This window comes from Balaenoptera musculus, chromosome 11 (assembly GCF_009873245.2).
Source record: "Balaenoptera musculus isolate JJ_BM4_2016_0621 chromosome 11, mBalMus1.pri.v3, whole genome shotgun sequence".
Classification (NCBI taxonomy): domain Eukaryota; kingdom Metazoa; phylum Chordata; class Mammalia; order Artiodactyla; family Balaenopteridae; genus Balaenoptera; species Balaenoptera musculus.
In genome coordinates this window covers 16,175,940-16,197,855 of record NC_045795.1, presented here as the reverse complement: position 1 = coordinate 16,197,855, position 21,916 = coordinate 16,175,940, and the positions used below count along the sequence as shown (strand labels likewise).

The window sequence follows — 21,916 nt, the reverse complement described above, 5'->3', positions numbered from 1 at the left end:
TATGTCTCAATGGGCTTATTAACCATCTTTAATAAACATCTCTCTAAGTTGTTACTTACAAGTGTCACATAAAATTCAGTCCTGTTAAACCAAATTTAATTTTAAGCCTGAGGCTTTCAGCAGTTATTTATAAATCAGCTACAAAACCCTGATTCAGTGCTCGTTTTTACATTTGATCTAATCCAGTAAAGAATGTTACTATTTTTTTAGCTAAAATTATTATATATTACAAAGTATTGAACCAAAAGCTAGTTTGTTTTATATAATTCACTATTATATGCACACTTGTGAATTCATAACACTGAAAAACCTATACGAAAAAAGGCACATTTTGTACAATAATGGCTATACTCGTTGAATCAATATTCAGTGTTGTTTATGGATCTTCATGAGCAAATAATCTTTCCCAAATCCCACAGTGCTAAGTGCACTGAACATTATTAGAGCTGAGGAAAAACATCCCACCCATACATACTAGAAAGCCCTGTCTGTCAACATGTCAGGAAGCCAATTATAATGGTCATTCAAAAGCAGAAAAGTACCAACCCGTGAAATGTAAGCATATATGTAAACACACATGCGCACACACACACACACACACACACACACACACACACATACACTGATAGAAATAGGACTACCTACAAAATACGTATTTATTAATTAAATTATGTTTCTACATACAAACCAATCGTTCCCCCTCTGGTTCTCAAAGCTAAAGTCATTTGTACAAGTTAGCCTTAGAATATCATTACACATTATAGAAGCACCGGTAATCTGGCAACTTGGACTCCAGTTGTTTATTTCTTTTCCCTTTAATTTCTTTTTCTTCTAAAGGCTCTATAAACAGCCAGACTTTCCTTCAATACTTCATTCTTCTCACCTAATTTTAAAGGCCATTCACTGTTTCCTTAATATGTGACCACCCACCTCCACTACCACCAGAGAGGTCTCATGCCAAGTTTTTTTCATCTCTTACTAACTGCTCTCACTTCACACAAATTCAGTCCTATTAACAGACATTCTGAAGACCTATCTGAACCCTAAGCTCTGGGCTGTCCTGCTGGAAAGCTTCCTAATAAAAGCAAACCCAACCCAATGCTGGGGCAGAGGGTAAGAGAAGACTGGCAGATATTCAAGCAAAAACAAAAACAAAAAAATGAGTAAATGCACTACAGACATCAATTCTCACTTAATAGAGCCCCATCAATTTGAATATTGTTTAAGAATATTAGAAAGGAAAGCTCAGTTTACTGTTTTTCTACAAAGTGCTTGGAGCTGTTACTCGGCATAGCCTCCAAAGGCTTTTTAACTACTTAATTACACAAAAAAACAAAAATTTAGCCAAAGTTTGTCTCTACTCCATTCAATGTCATTCCTCATATGTAGGCTCCTCCCAAGAAAGCAAGCATTCTCTAATAGTCACACTTAAGTAACTCTCTTGAAATATTTTCATTTTAAAAGAAGAAAGCAAAGTAAAACAAAGAAGTTGGGTTAAGTGAAAGAAGCAGCTAGTCTGGGTTGGAAAATTTTACCTGAAATGCTAGAATTGACTCAAAACACAAGATCATTACAATTCAAGCACCAATTTTAGCTACTAAGATTTCAGCAATTACGAAGACTTTAAATGTTAACTAGAACAATGACACCTAGAAAAAGATATTAAAATAAGAGAAGAATGGTAAGAATCAACTGTCCAAAAAGACAGAATTCAAAGCGTTTATCAAAGTATAAGCAAAGAGAGCCTACTAAGGTCCTGATGTTACCAGCGTGCATTTCCAGAGTTTTGGGTTGGAGAGGGAGCTAAGATAAGGACAGAATACAAAGTTTAAATCCCCTAAAAGTTTGAGGGTTATTTAATATCAAAACTCTTCTTGCACAAAAAAGTATCTACACTATAATTATAATGACGTGAAATTTATGTATGATCCAGAACTGTGGAAGATGTAAAGATGAAAACATGTTGGAATGGAAAATTCTAAGGCAACTTTTTCTTCCATTCGTACAGCATTGTTGGTACAACTAATGACAACTATTTTCAAGTCATCATACTGGACAAAGAATACATAAAATAAATAATCCACATAAGCAAGATGTCTTCTTATAGTAATGGAGATACCTTCTGGAGGCAAACTACCAGAAGCATTTAATTTTATGATTTAATTACATCTTTTGCAAGCAGATATACCTTTTACGACAGTGGGAGGAGATTTATACGGTGCCAACTTATTTTTCACAATCTAAATCAAGTGTACATCAAAATATTCAAAAGTCAAAGCAGTCGCACGTCAGTAACTCCACCTCAGTACTGACCCTTAAAAGAACTCAGGTGGTTGGCTATCTTGCTACAGTAGGCTCCTCTGAATTCTATATATTTCTTCTTTTTTTTCCCACACTCTATTTATTTACTTTTTTATTTTTTAAATTTGTATTGAAGTATAGTTGCTTTACAATGCTGCGTTAATTTTTACCATACAGCCAAGTGAATCAGCTATATGTATACATATATCCCCTTTTTTGGATTTCCTTCCCATTTAGGTCACCACAGATCTCCTGAATCCTAAATTTCAGTAGCTCCAAGGCTTTAATGTTTTGGGGTGTTTTTTTAAACATTTTTATTGGAGTATAATTGCTTTACAATGGTGTGTTAGTTTCTGCTGTGTAACAAAAGTGAATCAGCTATATGTATACATATATCCCCATATCCCCTCCCTCTTGCGTCTCCCTCCCACGCTCCCTATCCCATCCCTCTAGGTGGTCACAAAGCACCGAGCTGATCTCCCTGTGCTATGCAGCTGCTCCCCACTAGCTATCTATTTTACCTTTGGTAGTGTATATATGTCCATGCCACTCTATCACTTTGTCCCAGCTTACCCTTCCCCCTCCCCGGCTTTAATGTTTATGGCAATAAAGCTACTCAGTACTTCGGTTTCAGTAAGTAAAGCATCCATGGCAGCAATGCAAAAACTTAATCACTGCCCACGCTCAAACCCATATTCCCCAAATTACTGCACCAGGTGATGAAAGCAGAGATAACAGACCTAATAACAGATGGCATTCAAGCTCCTAAAAAAAAAAGAGAGAACAATACTATACAAGACTAAGGAACCTGTAAGCCACATTTAGCTCAAATCCCCACATCCAATCATGAATGAAAATGTCAGGCTCCTCCTGCTACTCTTCAAATCATTATAAAATGTCACCGAGGAGCGGTGGGAGGCAGTACAAAGGCAACCTAAAGGGAGGAAGTCAGGGAAGGGGCATCTGGCACTTATTTGTTGGCTTTAAATTCACAATCTTAGTCCTCAACCCCTTGTGACTGGCATTACCACTGCCCTTCTGGAGAAATGAGGACAGTGAAATAAGTGTAGAAATGTACGAAAAACAAAGAGGATGTACATTTTATATCACAACACAATACACTAATGCACATGCATAACCGAAACAAAAGTTCCAAAATGCTACAGATGAGTAAAAAATGAAGTAGGTTTGAAATATTATTTTATCAATATTTAGATACAACATAAAGACTCCCCAAACCCAACTCCCCCCCCTAAAAAAAAAAACCTATTCTGTCCTGAGTCATCACAATGACTTCTGCCCTAAAGGGACTTATGGTCTTGAGGAAAACAACTTGTAAACAAATAACTGGAATGAAATGTCAGACATGGTCTGATCAGTGTTTTTAAGGGCAGTAGATCACCATGAGAGTGTGGTCAACTCTCCTAAAAAAAGATCAGGAAAGGCTTCAAGGAGAAATGACACCGTAGTGTGGGAGGCTGAGCAGGCCAGATACAAGTTACATACACGACTACACAGATTTCCCAGTACATCTGGACACAACACTGCTAACACGGCAAGCACAGATCTTTGCTACAAATCCTGTCTGTTCATCTTCTGCTTCTTAAACCAGCCTATCGCTAAAACCAGAATTGACTGAAAAGATTTATTAAGACTTGGCATAAAGGAGCTCCACTGTGAAAAACCCCACCTTCAAAAATTAAATGCCTCTAAACATTGTTTATGAGGTAGAAATTATGTGGGTTTGAGATACGCATTCTTAGTTCTAATCAAAAGACTGGCCAAACATTATTTTTAAAGCTTAATTCAAAACCTCAGTATTGAACACTGAAAAACAAACAAACAAACCTTAATTCAAGAATTTACAATTAATGTTGGTTGTGAAATGTTAAAGACAAAATCCTTCTGATTACAGCTTCAATACTTACCTGGCCTAAATACAAAACTAGAATTTAGAACATAGGCCATATCCTTAAAAAACATGGAAGGGTTTTCTTGACTTAATCATTTGACAGTAAAAACAGTATAAACTGTGTTTTACCTTAAAACCTTCCAAAATTACCTATAAAAAACACACCCAAGAGAATTCTCTCTGCAGAATCTCTTTAGGTTTTTACTGGTTAGATTAGCTTTTTATTGGTTGCTTACAGTTAAGGAATACATTTACTCACTCATTTCCTAAATTAAGCACCCTTATAGCAAGGTAAGACTAAAATATTCTTTTCAGAATTTTTTTTAAAAAAATACAGCAAATCTTTATTAACTCCTTACAAAAAAAGTTTTTTATGTTGGCACAAAATAAAATGGCAAGTAAAACTGAGAAGGAGGAAAGGGAAAAAGAAATCAAAGAGGAAACAAGAAACATGAAGGAACAAAATGTGTAAGTGAGGATATGAAAGGGAACTAGAAATGGTTGAGCCGTGACCTTAGTCAATAGGCAGGAGGGATGGAGATAACAATAAATGGGTCTCACTTTCTCACTTCCCTCCATTCAAGGTAAGCAGCTTAATAGAACCTAAAGAACTTGAGATTAGAGGAGTAGGTTTCACATTATAGCACACTGCTGCCTCGCTGGATAATCAGTAATGCCAGGGTTCCTGTGGAGTACAAATGAATTAATGTATACGAAAGGGTAAGCTACAAAGAGCCAGACAGAAGGTAATTACAGTTGCTACTATAATTAATGCAACTGTAATCTTATCAAGACCTATAATGCTAATGACGTTTCTCAAAAGCAAGAAGGCAAGGAGATTTTTAAAACTTTCAATCACTGTAATATAAAGTCAGATCCCATTTATTTTTAAACCTCTGGAGAACTAGGAAATAGGTCACAAATAATTGCATTGATAATGATAATCAGATTTGCGAATGATTTTTTAAATATTTTAAATATATAAATCAAAGTAGATTCAAGGTCATCCCTCTCAAATCACTCACTGCGTTCCGATACAATTTCTTGAATATGAGGGAAGAGAAAGAAGGCATAAGTAGGGTACCAGGAACTGCACCTGACCCTGGGTGAGTCTAAGCATAGATGCCAGAGAGCCATGGCTATTTTCCCAGCCCAGGACACCTGAGTGACAGGATGCCTACCACTGCGACAGTGGCTCACATGGCAAATGAATCTAGGTGAAGGGCCACATGGCAGAGTCTCCAAGCCCTCCAGCTTCCCCAGGTCCAGGTAAGCCACCCTGCCATCTTCCCACTCTGGCTAAGGGTCCCTCTCCAAGCAAACACCCTTGAGAATCACTGCTGCAGGTCATGTTCACGCCTTGCATTAAAACCTCTCAAATTACTTTTCCCCACCCCCCACCCCACCCCCGCAACAATCCCAGTCACCAAGATGAAAACTGCCTGTCTCAAAGTCCCGAAAATAAATATGCCCCAGGGTAGAAATGAAAGTTGCTTTAGAGAAGCACAAAACTCTTAAGCAACACTGGGAAGTACACCACTTATCACCACCTAGGATGGCATTACCACGGAATAGAGTAAAGGCAAAGGAGTCAGGGAACTGTGCTTTAATCAAGACCCTCTTCACTGGAGAATACAAAGACATACAAAAGAAAAATGCATGGCATGTCTGCCACAAACGCCTTCAAATTCATTTTGTAAGTAAGAAGGTATGCGGAAAGAAAAAGTAAACTCTGGCATGTGGAGATTAGGACGCAAGAAAAAGCTAGTCACATTACAATAACTTTTGCTAGAGATCACTGTCCAAAATGTCAATGTCTCATTCTAATGACAGGCTCTGAAACTCAGTTTTATACTGCAGACTCCAACACTTCTAGAATGTCAGAGCTGAAGGGACCTTCCATGTCATACAATTTACAGCCCAGGAAACTGAGGACAATGAGGTTGCGTGGGTTGTTAAACACGACGCTGTTAGCAGCAGAACCAAGTAATTCAACATAACCCTTCACATCCTCAATCCATGATTCAAGCCCATCACAGCACCAGACTTCAGGGCAGCTTAAAGAAATGGGGCACTGGAATTTTCAGAGTTACACTAAAGATTTAATGTGTTAGAAACCATCTTTCACAAAGACATTTCAGTTACTATTTCTTTATTACTCAATAAAATGTATGCCTTGTTATAAAACAGAAGTACTGATAAACTTCTCCTTAAAAATCCATCCATAGTCGATATCCTAACTGGAGATTCTGCAAATAAGTCCCCCCACCTCCAAACTAATAAGTAAGTGAAATTAGTGTTTATTCTCTCAGTCTCAGAAGTAATTGCTACACATATGCTGTGTGTTTTGTAGAGTGTTATGGAATGAACTTTTAAAAGAAAAGATGTGCATCTCCAAACATTAGATACAAAACTTTAGTATCAACTGAGCATTCTTTCTCTATACCAAGTGCTAACAATATTAGGTTTTCTAAGGAAAGGTCAATGGTATCACCTAATAAAAGACACCCTACAACTAGTCTCATTAAATAAATTCTTCTAATTGGCAAAATTTTCAAGAAAAAGAGAAAATCAGATTGAAATTTCCTGTCTAGTTACATCTGAGCCATCAAATTACTCTATGTTGCCAGGTTTTTCACTTGTTTGTGTTATATGATTTTACTGGCAATAAAATATCAATATTTGTTTTTTAATAAAATTTTCAAAAATGTCATAAATTTTATGTATATTTTGCTACTGCAGTTTTAGATACTGCACCTCTAACATGACCTGGTTTCTGCTTTGTATTTCTATTTTTACAGAACCCACCTATAAAGTACCAAAGAAGAATTACCAATACAGTACAATTTACTATTGTGTTAAAGAACAGTCAAACTGCAACAGAAAACACCACAATCAACCTACAATTTCACCCTCTATTTAAAAAACATAATAAAGCTTCTAGGATTATTTTCTGTAAGTTTATAGTCCCAACTATTCTCATTATATTTTACTAAACAAAAATAGGAGATTCTTTAAATGAAGACTAAAGTTTCTCCAGACATGCAATAAACCACATATATGCATGCAGAGTATAAAAGCAGTGTACCACATGCCAATTCTCTACAAAGGTAGTTACAATAAAGGAAGAACTTAAGTACATTAAAGTTTTTTTATTATATTAATTTTAATGTTTTCTATGAGAGACTCAAAATAGGATTAATTGATCTACTTGTCATTGTTTACTAAATAAATCCTATTAGAATAAATAGAAATTAGAACTGTGGGACTCAGAGATTGTTATATCTGAGAATACCAAATACCTGCAATGAAAATTATTAATACACAAACATGATTAATGTTCAAACTTTATAAACTGTTTTAATATGAACAGTTCTCACAAAAGTCTAGACTACAGTAATGCATTTTTAGAGAATTCAACAATACTTGCAGTCTCACCTTCATGGAATCTGCCAAGGCAGAATCAAGCTTTGCAAAGAGTTAACATGTAAGCCCAATTTTCACAGCAGGCAAGTCCCTGTTAATATTTAAACAAGGAAGGATGGGGCTACTTTACCAGACAGATCAGTGGGACCACTAACACAAGAGTGGCTGGGTCATGGGAAGCCTGAGAAGTTCAAACTTAAAGTAATTTCCTTTCCTTGTTTTGAACAATCAAATCCAGTGAACCATTATAACAGTGTTATGTGCAAACTCTAACACGACCATCAACCTAACAAACTATTCAACACTACGCACCCTCCCCACTTCCACTCTGGAATGAAGAAGTCAAAGTTAATGAAATACCCAAGTCTTCATATCAATAAATTCCATTACTAACAAAAGGTGGCTGCAAACCATAATATAACGCATCTTTGAACAGAAAGGGAAATATAAGTGATGAACACACAAAAGCAGTGTAATTAACTTTAAGACAAACCAAAACATATAAAACAAGTCTGAAGCCAGAACAACAGAATTCACCTGGAGGACACATTTATGCATTTATTTGAGTTTTAAAAGTTTTAACGGCAGAAAAATATTTGACAAATTAAAGTTACTTAACTACTTTTATTTTAAAAAATAAAATAAACATGACTACTTCCAATGTTTAAAGAAGACTCTTTCGAGAGCATCTATTGGCAATTTTGGAGCAGATAAATAATTCTGGGACTGCTTAGTGTTTCTGTGGCTAGAAACAGGACTGATAATTTAGCTAATAAAGCTATAAAGTTAGAGAAATACAGACAAGACATGGTGGTTTCTCTAATAAACAGTCCTTTCCAGCCATTATTCAAAACTGGCTATTATAAAATAAAGTGACGTGAAAAACCAACTTATAGTCTTATGGTAGAACTTTGCTGTTTTGGACCATGGGACCATAAAGAAATTTGCCCGGTCTTACTTCTAAAACTATTATGGGGCTTCCCTGGTGGCGCAGTGGTTGAGAATCTGCCTGCCAATGCAGGGGACACGGGTTCGAGCCCTGGTCTGGGAAGATCCCACATGCCACGGAGCAACTGGGCCCGTGAGCCACAATTACTGAGCCTGCGCGTCTGGAGCCTGTGCTCCGCAACAAGAGAGGCCGCGATGGTGAGAGGCCCGCGCACCGCGATGAAGAGTGGTCCCCACTTGCCGCAACTAAAGAAAGCCCTCGCACAGAAACGAAGACCCAACACAGTCATAAATAAAAAAAAAAAAAAAAAAAAAAAAATTAAAACTATTATGACTAGAAAAAATGCTACGTAAAAGAGATACAGTGAATAAAAAGAAGTCCATTCTAGAACATATAAGAAATACAGAGGATAAATAAGTAAAGTTACAGGACTGGTTATTTGAGGGAAACAAAGAAGGAGAGAGAAAGGAAAGAAGACTGAAAGGGACATGAACTGACACATCTAAGAAGTTGGCAAAATGCAATGTTTACCAACCTGTAACCACATATTAACACAGAACATAAACTTAAAACAAACAGGCTCATGAGAAAAAAAAACAAAAAACAAAACTAAATAACAGCAATAAATTTCTGGCTCCTTTAGTTATTAGAAGGCAGAAGTTATCACCTATCTAATTATACCAGTGAGAAAGGGAAGTGTTCCCAACATGTAAAGCCAATGCGCAACTTTTTCCACTATACTCAGACTATAGTAACTACATCAGAGATTACACATAATGAGATGATGCGTAAGAGTATCCTTTCAAAGCATATTTTGACATCACTAATCATTAGAGAAATGCAAATCAAAACTACAGTGAGGTATCACCTCACAACAGTCAGAATGGCCATCATCAAACAATCTACAAACAATAAATGCTGGAGAGAGTGTGGAGAAAAGGGAACCCTCTTGCACTGTTGGTCGGAATGTAAATTGATTCAGCCACTATGGAGAACAGTATGGAGGTTCCTTTAAAAACTAAAAATAGAACTACCATACAACTCAGCAATCCCACTTCTGGGCATATACCCTGAGAAAACCATAATTCAAAAAGAGTCATGGACCACAATGTTCATTGCAGCACCCTTTACAATAGCCAGGACATGGAAGCCACCTAAGTGTCCATCGACAGATGAATGGATAAAGATGTGGCACATATATACAATGGAATATTACTCAGCCATAAAAAGAAATGAAATTGAGTTAGTTGTAGTGAGATGGATGGACCTAGAGTCTGTCATACAGAGTGAAGTAAGTCAGAAAGAGAAAAACAAATACCGTATGCTAACACATATATATGGAATCCAAAAAAAAAAAAAAATTGTTCTGAAGAACCCAGGGGCAGGACAGGAATAAAGACGCAGACGTAGAGAATGGACCTGAGGACGTGAGGAGGGGGAAGGGTAAGCTGCGACGAAGTGAGAGAGTGGCATGGACATATATACACTACCAAATGTAAAATAGATAGCTAGTGGGAAGCAGCCACATAGCACAGGGAGATCAGCTCTGTGCTTTATGACAATAAAAAGTAACAAACTATTAAATACTTCTAATTATCAAAATTTTCAAGAAAAAAGAGAAAATCAGATTTAAATTTCCTGTCTAGTTACATCTGAGCCATCAAATTACTCTATGTTGCCAGTTTATTCACTTGAGATAGGGAGGGTGGGAGGGAGACTCAAGAGAGAGAAGATATGGGGATATATGTACACGTATAGCTGATTCACTTTGTTATAAAGCAGAAACTAATACACCATTGTAAAGCAATTATATTCCAATAAAGATGTTAAAAAAAAAAGAAAATTATTTTATTGAAAAGCAAATACTGAAATAGCAGATGTACTTTTGTGGTTCAATACTATCCCAGATGTATCATGCTACATATCCAAGCTCAGTTCACTTACTCATTAAGTGTGGAAACATCTTCAAGTAAATCTCCATCGTAAGAGAAGTTACTAAGTCATTAACACTGATAAAACCACACTTGAGATAGTTCCACCTTACAGTCTCAATTTACAAAAAGTTTATATTCTAAATTAGTATCAAATGCAAAGTACAATTCTGACAGAGTGAAGATTAATAGCAATGTGTTAAATAAGAAAGAGCTGTTTGGTGAAGTACCCTGGGAATTTAGGTCAGCCTAATCCAAGTTCGCATCAATTACTGAGAAGTTAGGGGAAATGGAAAATCAATAAAACTTTCAGATTGTACCATACTGGGAAAGCCTTGAATTTCCAACACTGGAGGCATCTGAAATCAGACTAAATGAAATACCAGCAAACATATTAAAACAATTGAGGCCTCCTTTATTAGACACTGACTAGAGAAGAAATATGATTTAACAGTAGAAACATTTTTCTATTTTTAATACGCAATATTTATGTGCAATCATTTGTCTTAAGTTATCTGGTTTGACTATCTTTTACAAAGAATTTTTTTAAGATTTCTTTTGTTTAGAGGACTTCATATACATATATCAGAACAAATACCCACATTTATATTTCCTTCAAAGCTTTTATACCAAAAAATAGGGGGGGCTTTAGTGACCATGTAAAGCAAGACTAAGGTGAATATAAGTATTTTTTAAAGAAAGAAATGTAGGAGGAGCTTCAAGATGGCAGAGGAGTAAGACATGGAGATCACCTTCCTCCCCACAAATACATCAGTAATACATCTACATGTGGAACAACTACAGAACACCTACTGAACGCTGGCAGAAGACCTCAGACTTCCCAAAAGGCAAGAAACTCCCCATGTACCTGGGTAGGGCAAAAGAGAAAAGAAGAACAGAGACAAAGAATACGGACGGGACCTGCACCAGTGGGAGGGAGCTGTGAAAGAGGAAAGGTTTCCACACACTAGGAGCCCCTTCGCGGGTGGAGACTGCAGGTGGCAGAGGGGGGAAGCTTCGGAGCCACGGAGGAGAGCGCAGCCACAGGGGTGCGGAGGGCAAAGCGGAGAGATCCCCACACAGAGGATCGGCACCGAGCAGCACTCACCAGCCCGGGAGGCTTGTCTGCTCCCCCGCCGGGGCGGGCGGGGCTGGGAGCTGAGGCTCGGGCTTCGGTCAGATCGCAGGGACAGGACTGGGGTTGGCGGCGTGAACACAGCCTGAAGGGGGCTAGTGCGCCACAGCTAGCCGGGAGGGAGTCCGGGAAAAGGTCTGGAGCTGCCGAAGAGGCAAGAGACTTTTTCTTGCCTCTTTGTTTCCTGGTGCGCGAGGACAGGGGATTCAGAGCGCCGCCTAAACGAGCTCCAGAGACGGGGGCAAGCGGCGACTATCAGCGCGGACCAGAGACGGGCATGGGACACTAAGGCTGCTGCTGCCACCAACAAGAAGCCTGTGTGCGAGCACAGATCACTGTCCACACATCCCCTCCCGGGAGGCTGTGCAGCCCACCACTGCCAGGGTCCCGTGATCCAGGGACAACTTCCCCGGGAGAACGCACGGCGCACCTCAGGCTGGTGCAACGTCACGCCGGCCTCTGCCGCCGCAGGCTCGCCCGGCATCCGTACCCCTCCCTCCCCCCGGCCTGAGTGAGCCAGAGCCCCCGAATCAGCTGCTCCTTTAACCCCGTCCTGTCTGAGTGGGAACAGACGTCCTCAGGCAACCTACACGCAGAGGCGGGGCCAAATCCAAAGCTGAAACGGGGAGCTGTGCGAACAAAGAAGAGAAAGGAAATTTCCCCCAGCAGCCTCAGGAGCAGCGGATTAAATCTCCACAATCAACTTGATGTACCTGCATCTGTGGAATACCTGAATAGACAACGAATCATCCCAAATTGAGGAGGTGGACTTTGGGAGCAACAATATATATATATTTTTTCCCTTTTTCTCTTTTTGCGAGTGTGTATGTGTATGCTTCTGTGTGTGATTTTGTCTGTGTAGCTTTGCTTTTACCATTTGTCCTAGGGTTCTCTCTGTCCGTTTTTCTTTTTTTTGTTTTTTTAGTATAATTTCTGGCGCTTGTTATAATTGGTGGATTTGTTTTTTGGTTTGGTGGCTCTCTTCTTTCTTTCTTTCCTTTTTTTTTAACTACTTAAAAAATTTTTTTTAATAATTATTTTTTATATTTTATTTTAATAACTTGATTTTATTTTATTTTATCTTCTTCTTTCTTTCTTTCTTTTTTTCTCCCTTTTATTCTGAGCCATGTGGATGACAGGCTCTTGGTGCTCCAGCCAGGCATCAGGGCTGTGCCTCTGAGGTGGGAGAGCCAAGTTCAGGACACTGGTCCACAAGATACCTCCCAGCTCCACGTAATATCAAACAGCGAAAATCTCCCAGAGATCTCCATCTCAACGCCAAGACCCAGCTCCACTCAACGACCAGCAAGCCACAGTGCTGGACACCCTATGCCAAACAACTAGCAAGACAGGAACACAACCTCACCCATTAGCAGAGAGGCTGCCTAAAATCATAATAAGGCCACAGACACCCCAAAACACACCACCAGATGTGGACCTGCCCACCAGAAAGACGAGATCCAGCCTCAGCCACCAGAACACAGGCACTAGGCCCCTCCACCAGGAGGCCTACACAACTCACTGAACCAACCTTAGCCACTGCGGACAGACACCAAAAACAATGGGAACTATGAACCTGTAGCCTGCGAAAAGGAGACCCCAAACACAGTAAGTTAAGCAAAATGAGAAGAAAGAGAAACACACAGCAGATGAAGGAGCAAGGTAAAAACCCACCAGGCCTAACAAATGATGAGGAAATAGGCAGTCTACCTGAAAAAGAATTCAGAATAATGATAGTAAAGATGATCCAAAATCTTGGAAACAGAATGGAGAAAATACAAGAAACGTTTAACAAGGACCTAGAAGAACTAAAGAGCAAGCGAACAGTGATAAACAACACAATAAATGAAATTAAAATTCTCTAGAAGAGATCAATACCAGAATAACTGAGGCAGAAGAATAGATAAGTGACCTGGAAGATAAAATAGTGGAAATAACTACTGCAGAGCAGAATAAAGAAAAAAAGAATGAAAAAAATTGAGGACAGTCTCAGAGACCTCTGGGACAACATTAAACACACCAACATTTGAATTATAGGGGTCCCAGCAGAAGAGAAAAAGGGACTGAGAAAATATGTGAAGAGATTATAGTTGAAAACTTCCCTAATATGGGAAAGGAAATAATTAATCAAGTCCTGGAAGCACAGAGATTCCCATACAGGATAAATCCAAGGAGAAACTCAACAAGACACATATTAATCAAACTATCAAAAATTAAATACAAAGAACAAATATTAAAAGCAGAAAGGGAATAACAACAAATAACACACAAGGGAATCCCCATAAGGTTAACAGCTGATCTTTCAGCAGAAACTCTGCAAGGCAGAAGGGAGTGGCAGGACATATTTAAAGTGATGAAGGAGAAAAACCTACAACCAAGATTACTCTACCCAACAAGGATCTCATTCGGATTCAATAGAGAAATTAAAACCTCTACAGACAAGCAAAAGCTAAGAGAATTCAGCACCACCAAACCAGCTCTACAACAAATGCTAAAGGAACTTCTCTAGGCAGGAAACACAGAAGAAGGAAAAGACCTACAATAACAAACCCAAAACAATTAAGATAATGGTAATAGGAACATACATATAGATAATTATCTTAAATGTAAATGGATTAAATGCTCCAACCAAAAGACATAGGCTGGCTGAATGGATACAAAAACAAGACCCATATATATGCTGTCTACAAGAGACCCACTTCAGACGCAGGGACACATACAGACTGAAAGTGAGGGGGTGGAAAAAGATATTCCATGCAAATGGAAATCAAAAGAAAGCAGGAGTAGCAATTCTCATATCAGACAAAATAGACTTTAAAACAAAGACTATTACAAGAGACAAAGAAGGACACTACATAATGATCAAGGGATCAATCCAAGAAGAAGATATAACAATTGTAAATATTTATGCACCCAACACAGGAGTACCTCAATACATAAGGCAAATACTAACAGCCATAAAAGGGGAAATCGACAGTAACACAATCACAGTAGGGGACTTTAACACCCCACTTTCACCAATGGACAGATCATCCAAAATGAAAATCAATAAGGAAACACAAGCCTTTAATGATACATTAAACAAGATGGACTTAATTGATATTTATAGGACATTCCATCCAGAAACAACAGATTACACTTTCTTCTCAAGTGCTCATGGAACATTTTCCAGGATAGATCATATCTTGGGTCACAAATCAAGCCTTGCTAAATTCAAGAAAATTGAAATCATATCAAGTATCTTTTCTACCCACAATGCTATGAGACAAGATATCAAATATGGGAAAAAATCTGTAAAAAATACAAACACATGGAGGCTAAACAATACACTACTTAATAACCAAGAGATCACTGAAGAAATCAAAGAGGAAATCAAAAACTACCTAGAAACAAACGACAATGAAAGCACGATGACCCAAAACCTATGGGATGCAGCAAAAGCAGTTCTAAGAGGGAAGCTTATAGCAATACAGTCCTACCTTAAGAAACAAGAAACAGCTCAAATAAACAACCTAACCTTACACCTAAAGCAATTAGACAAAGAAGAACAAAAAAACCCCAAAGTTACCAGAAGGAAAGAAATCATAAAGATCAGATCAGAAATAAATGAAAAAGAAATGAAGGAAACAATAGCAAAGATCAATAAAACTAAAAGCTGGTTCTTTGAGAAGATAAACAAAATTGATAAACCATTAGCCAGACTCATCAAGAAAAAAAGGGAGAAGACTCAAATCAATAGAATTAGAAATGAAAAAGGGAAAGTAACAAGTGACACTGCAGAAATACAAAGTATCATGAGAGATGACTACAAGCAACTATATGCCAATAAAATGCACCACCTGAAAGAAATGGACAATTCGTAGAAATGCACGACCTTCCGAGACTGAACCAGGAAGAAGTAGAAAATATGAACAGACCAATCACAAGCACTGAAATTGAAACTGTGATTAAAAATCTTCCAACAAACGAAAGCCCAGGACCAGATGGCTTCACAGGCGAATTCTATCAAACATTTAGAGAAGAGCTAACATCTATCCTTCTCAAACTCTTCCAAAATATTGCAGATGAAGGAACACGCCCAAACTCATTCTACGAGGCCACCATCACCCTGATACCAAAACCAGACAAAGATGTCACAAAGATAGAATACTACAGGCCAATATCACTGATGAACATAGATGCAAAATTCCTCAACAAAATACTAACAAACAGAATCCAACAGCACATTAAAAGGATCATACACCGGGATCAAGGGGTGTTTATCCCAGGAATGCAAGGATTCTTCAATATATGCAAATCAATCAGTGTGATACACCATATTAACAAATTGAAGGAGAAAAACCATATGATCATCTCAATAGATGCAGAGAAAGCTTTTGACAAAATTAAACACCCATTTATGATAAAAAACCCTCCAGAAAGTAGGCATAGAGGGGACTTACCTCAACATAATAAAGGCCATATATGACAAACCCACAGCCAACATGGTCCTCAATGGTGAAAAACTGAAACCATTTCCACTAAGATCAGGAACAAGACAAGGTTGCCCACTCTCACCACTATTATTCAACACTGGTTTGGAAGTTTTAGCCACAGCAATCAGAGAAAAAAAAGAAATAAAAGGAATCCAAATCAGAAAAGAAGAAGTAAAGCTGTCACTGTTTGCAGATGACATGATACTATACATAAAGAATCCTAAAGATGCTACCAGAAAACTACTAGAGCTAATCAATGAATTTGGTAAAGTACCAGGATACAAAATTAATGCACACAAATCTCTGGCATTCCTATACACTAATGATGAAAAATCTGAAAGTGAAATTAAGAAAACACTCCCATTTACCATTGCAACACAAAGAATAATATATCTAGGAATAAACCTACCTAAGGAGACAAAAGACCTGTATGCAGAAAATTATAAGACACTGATGAAAGAAATTAAAGATGATACAAACAGATAGAGAAATATACCATGTTCTTGGATTGGAAAAATCAACATTGTGAAAATGACTATACCACCCGAAGCAATCTACAGATTCAATGCAATCCATATCAAACTACCATGGCATTTTTCACAGAATGAGAACAAAAAATTTCACAATTGGTATGAAAACACAAAAGACCCCAAGTAGCCAAAGCAATCTTGAGAAAGCAAAACAGAGCTGGAGGAATCAGGCTCCCTGACTTCAGATTATACTACAAAGCTACAGTAATCAAGACAATATGGTACTGGCATAAAAACAGAAATATACATCAATGGAACAGAATAGAAAGCCCAGAGACAAACCCACACACATATGGTCACCTTATTTTTGATAAAGGAGGCAAGAATATACAATGGAGAAAAGACAGCCTCTTCAATAAGTGGTGCTGGGAAAACTGGACAGCTACATGTAAAAGAATGAAATTAGAACACTCTCTAACACCATACACAAAAATAAACTCAAAATGGAATAAAGACCTAAATGTAAGTAAGGCTAGACACTCTCAAACTCTTACAGGACAACACAGGCAAAACACTCTATGACATAGATCACAGCAAGATCCTTTTGACCCACCTCCTAGAGAAATGGAAATAAAAACAAAAATAAACAAATGGGACCTAATGAAACTTAAAAGCTTTTGCACAGCAAAGGAAACCATATATAAGATGAAAAGACAACCCTCAGAATGGGAGAAAATATTTGCAAATGAAGCAACTGACAAAGGATTAATCTCCAAAATTTACAAGCAGCTCATGCAGCTCAATATCAAAAAAAAAAACAACCCAATCCAAAAATGGGCAGAAGACGTAAGTAGACATTTCTCCAAAGAAGATATACAGATTGCCAACAAACACATGAACGAATGCTCAACATCATTAATCATTAGAGAAATGCAAATCAAAACTACAATGAGATATCATCTCACACTGGTCAGAATGGCCATCATCAAAAAATCTACAAACAATAAATGCTGGAGAGGGTGTGGAGAAAAGGGAACCCTCTTGCACTGTTGGTGGGAATGTAAATTGATACAGCCACTATGGAGAACAGTATGGAGGTTTCTTAAAAAACTAAAAAAAGAACTACCAAACGACCCAGCAATCCCACTACTGGGCATATACTCTGAGAAAACCATACTTCAAAAAGAGTCATGTACCACAATGTTCACTGCAGCTCTATTTACAATAGCCAGGACATGGAAGCAACCTAAGTGTCCATCGACAGATGAGTGGATAAAGAATATGCGGCACATATATACAATGGAATATTACTCAGCCATAAAAAAAATGAAATTGAGTTATTTGTAGTGAGGTGGATGGACCTAGAGTCTGTCATACAGAGTGAAGTAAGTCAGAAAGAGAAAAACAAATACCATATGCTAACACATATATATAGAATCTAAAAAACAAACAATAAAAATGGTCATGAAGAACCTAGGGGCAAGACGGGAATAAAGACGCAGACCTACTAGAGAGTGGACTTGAGGATACGGGAGGGGGAAGGGTAAGCTGGGACGAAGTGAGAGAGTGGCATGGACATATATACACTACCAAATGTAAAATAGATAGCTAGTGGGAAGCAGCTGCATAGTACAGGGAAATCAGCTCAGTGTTTTGTGACCACCTAGAGGGGTGGGATAGGGAGCGTGGGAGGGAGGGAAACACAACAGGGAAGAGATATGGGGATATATGTATATGTATAACCGATTCCTTTTGTTATAAAGCAGAAACTTACACACCACGGTAAAGCAATTATACTCCAATAAAGATGTTAAAAAAAAAAAGAAATGTAAATCTTTTAAATATTGTACTTCTTCCCTTAGCTTTAGTTACATATCTTGTTCAACTATCAAGATGATACAAAAGAAAATCCTAAAGTCGTTATAATAGGGTGTCTCCTAAAGAAAATGCTATAAATGGATGGAATTTTCAGGCCACTAGTGTTAAACAGTGAGAACTCTTTCAGCATATCTTAAATTCTCCAGTTTGCTCCAACCAAGACAGATACAAAGGGAATATGCTTTGTTTGGTTTTCTTGTAATTCCAATAGATTTAAATGTTTTTATCACCAATGTAACTTATTAATACATTTTTTTAAAATACTACTTTGTATACCACAAGAAGAATGCAAACAGGCTGTGGCAGAGGCTGTGTGTCCAAACCCCCTTCAAGGAAGACATATGAAGACAGCCCAACAGGAATCAAATGTGGAAACAAGACAGTTACAGCAGAATCCTCTAGTCAGGCTGTATTCCATCTGGCCCTCCTGGGCAGAGCCTTCTTCTCCATGGAGCATTTATCAATCAGGGTCCCAGCAAAGCAGATGGCACACTGCATAACTGAAGAGATTTTAATAAAGGGACTATTTACTAAAGTTTGGCAAGGTTAGGAAAACCAACAAGAGACAATGCAATCCTCTCAGGCTAGCAACAATGGGGTGTGTTTTCACCCCTGGGTCTGAAAAAGCAAAGGAAAGGAAGAGTTGCAGGAACCCGGAGAAACAGATGAATAGAGAAGGCCACCTGACAGGAGCTGTGACCTTCAGGTTAGGATGGGCAGGGAAGAAGGGAGTGAGAGAGGGGAACAAATCCTTCCATTTCACACTCTAGTCACACCCCCAACCTCTAACTGCAGAAATCCAACTAGATGCCAGGTAGCAAGGATCCTACCGATGCAGTCCACACAGGTCTGCCTCCATGGACACACACCAAGGTGGGGAAGGGTGGGGAATGGATCTGGAGGGAAACAGAACTTATCCACCTCTGTGTAAGATCCTAAGATGTATGTGAAGCAAATTGCAAATAATATACAAGACATATCAAACAGTACAGCTGACTGGAGCAAAAGGTGTATGTACAGAATTAATGGAAGAAAAAGTGGAAATGGTAGAATGAGGCAGAAGTCACAAGTTAATTTGGTAGGTAACAGGCAACCACTGAAGGTACACATACAGGAGAGTGAGATATTCCCAGAAAATGACAGCCGTATATACAGTCTGATTGAAAGGAGCATGACTGCAATCGAAGGTCAGTTAGATTATTCCTGCACCCTAAGTATTAAGGGGGTAGTAAGAAATAAACATTAACATGAATTTTCCCCTAGTGCATCCCAGGTATCTCAAAAGTCTTCTCCATTTAATCCTCTCCATTTTAAACTGAGTCTCAGAAAAGTAACTTACTGAAAAACAACCAACAAGTAGTTAACTGTTACAAGGACCACATTATTTCACTAACTTGTGCTGTCTTGTAAGTCTTGGCAGTAGAAATAGAAAGTGAAGAGCGGAAGTTTCAGTGACAGGCCCAGATCTCCATTAACAAGAAGATCTCAGATGAGTCCCTTAACCCCTTCTTGGATCAGCTTCCTCATCTGCAAACTAAGGGCATCTAACAAAATTATTTCTCCCATCTCTGAAATTCTCCTGTTGTATTACTAAGACTTAATTCATCAATCTTCTCACCCTCAAACCAACCTGCCAGTGAACATCCACAGCAACTTCATCTTCAACTCATCTCTTGCTGTAGACTATCACAATTAAACCCAACTACAGTCTCTCCAATAAACCCACTGAAGCAAAACTCTTCAGTGCGATGCTATCCCTAATTAACCCAACCTGGAGGTGATAGGCCTTCTGTGATACTGTGATATAAGAAATACATATTTAGTCACCATCCCCAGTTCTTGATACAGATCTCCTAAAACTCTTATGATTTCCTGAGTGATAGGGTGAGAGGAGCATCTTTTGTTATTCATAATAAGCCCCTTTCAAGCAAATCTGAATTTGTATTAATGAGTTAACTCTTGGAGGAAACAGGCTGGTTGGTGTCATCCCTGATGACATATGATGTGGAGCATCTTTTCATATGCTTATTTTCCATCTGTGTATCTTCTTTGGTGAGGTTTCTGATAAGGTCATTGGCCCATTTTTTAATCAGGTTGCTTATTTTCCTGTTGTTGGGTTTTGAGAGTTATTTGTGTATTTTAGATTACAGTTCTTCATCAGGTATGTCTTTTGCAAATATTTTCTTCCAGCCTGTGACTTGTCTTCCCATTCTCTTGATACTGTCTTTTGCATAGCAGAAGTTTTTCATTTTAATGAGGTCCAGCTCATCAGTTATTTCTTTCACAGATCATGCCTTCGTGTTACATCGAAAAAGTAATTGCCATACCTATGGTCACCTAGATTTTCTCCTGTATGATCTTTACTGTCATTCAGTTTTTTAAAAATATTTAGTGGCTAGCATATGCCTGGTACTCAAGCAACAATACCCTCAAGCATCCTGAAGCACTGCTTTAAGCTCAGCTGAACCGTTAAGGCAGTGATTCTCAACTAGGAGAGAGCACAGCAATCATGGTATAGTATGAACGTAGTGTCAAATTTAAGAGCACAGGCATCGGAATCAGACTGCCTAGATTCAGATTCCAACTATGCCACTTACTACCTGTGTGCCCCTATGTCGCAACTTCCTCTTCTAAAAAATGAGGAAAACAGGGGTACCCACTGTACTTCACAGTACTGTTGTAAAATTCAATGACTTACTCCATGCTTAACATAGTGCCTGTCACACTGTTAGTGCACAATAAATGTTAGTAATGATACTTCTAGACCTTACAAGATGGGGTTGAGGTATAGTTTGAAAAAAAAATTCAAAGTTATCACTGCTACAAATTTTTAATCGTGATATTTCATTTTATTTCAGGATTTCAAGGAAGACTAAGGTATAGTCTAAAATTCTCATATTCTGTGGTCACCTAATAAATTAAAGACTCAAAATTAATGAATAACAGCATGTGGAAGGTAATAAATACAAGCCAGAAGAAAAAGTATGTGGTTAAAAATCTCAATTTGATGGAAGTAGACTGTTTTTTTTAAAACACAAATTCCCATTTATTAAAAAAAATGGTTAAAATTTTAAGTGAGAATCTCAATTCACTTAAAGTAGACTATATTTACAAATTAATCCACGGAATTAAGAATGGTTTACTCCTCAGTGGTTTCAGAGAACACTGGCTAATAAAACAATCAAAGCATAATTCTATTTTCTGTAACTACAAAAATTATACATAGAAGAGTAATCAAAATTGAATACTACTTTTAAAGTACTTTCAGAAGGGGTAACTACAACTAATTACGTGATATAAAAACAAGCAAATAATGTCAATTATATCTCAATAAAACTGAAAATAAAGCTGTTTCCTTATTTTAAAATTAAATTCTGTCTTCCTGATCTGAGGTTCAAATTAAATCTATTTTACACTAAAATAAAAATAAGATTTTTTA

At 37.9% G+C, this 21,916-nt stretch overlaps 1 protein-coding gene across 3 annotated transcripts in view; it reads right to left on the bottom strand.

Moving 5' to 3' along the window:
• Positions 1-21,916, bottom strand: part of CDKAL1 (CDK5 regulatory subunit associated protein 1 like 1) — a 657,693-nt gene that overhangs the window by 447,867 nt on the left and 187,910 nt on the right. The gene's annotated exons all lie outside the window — the stretch shown is intronic.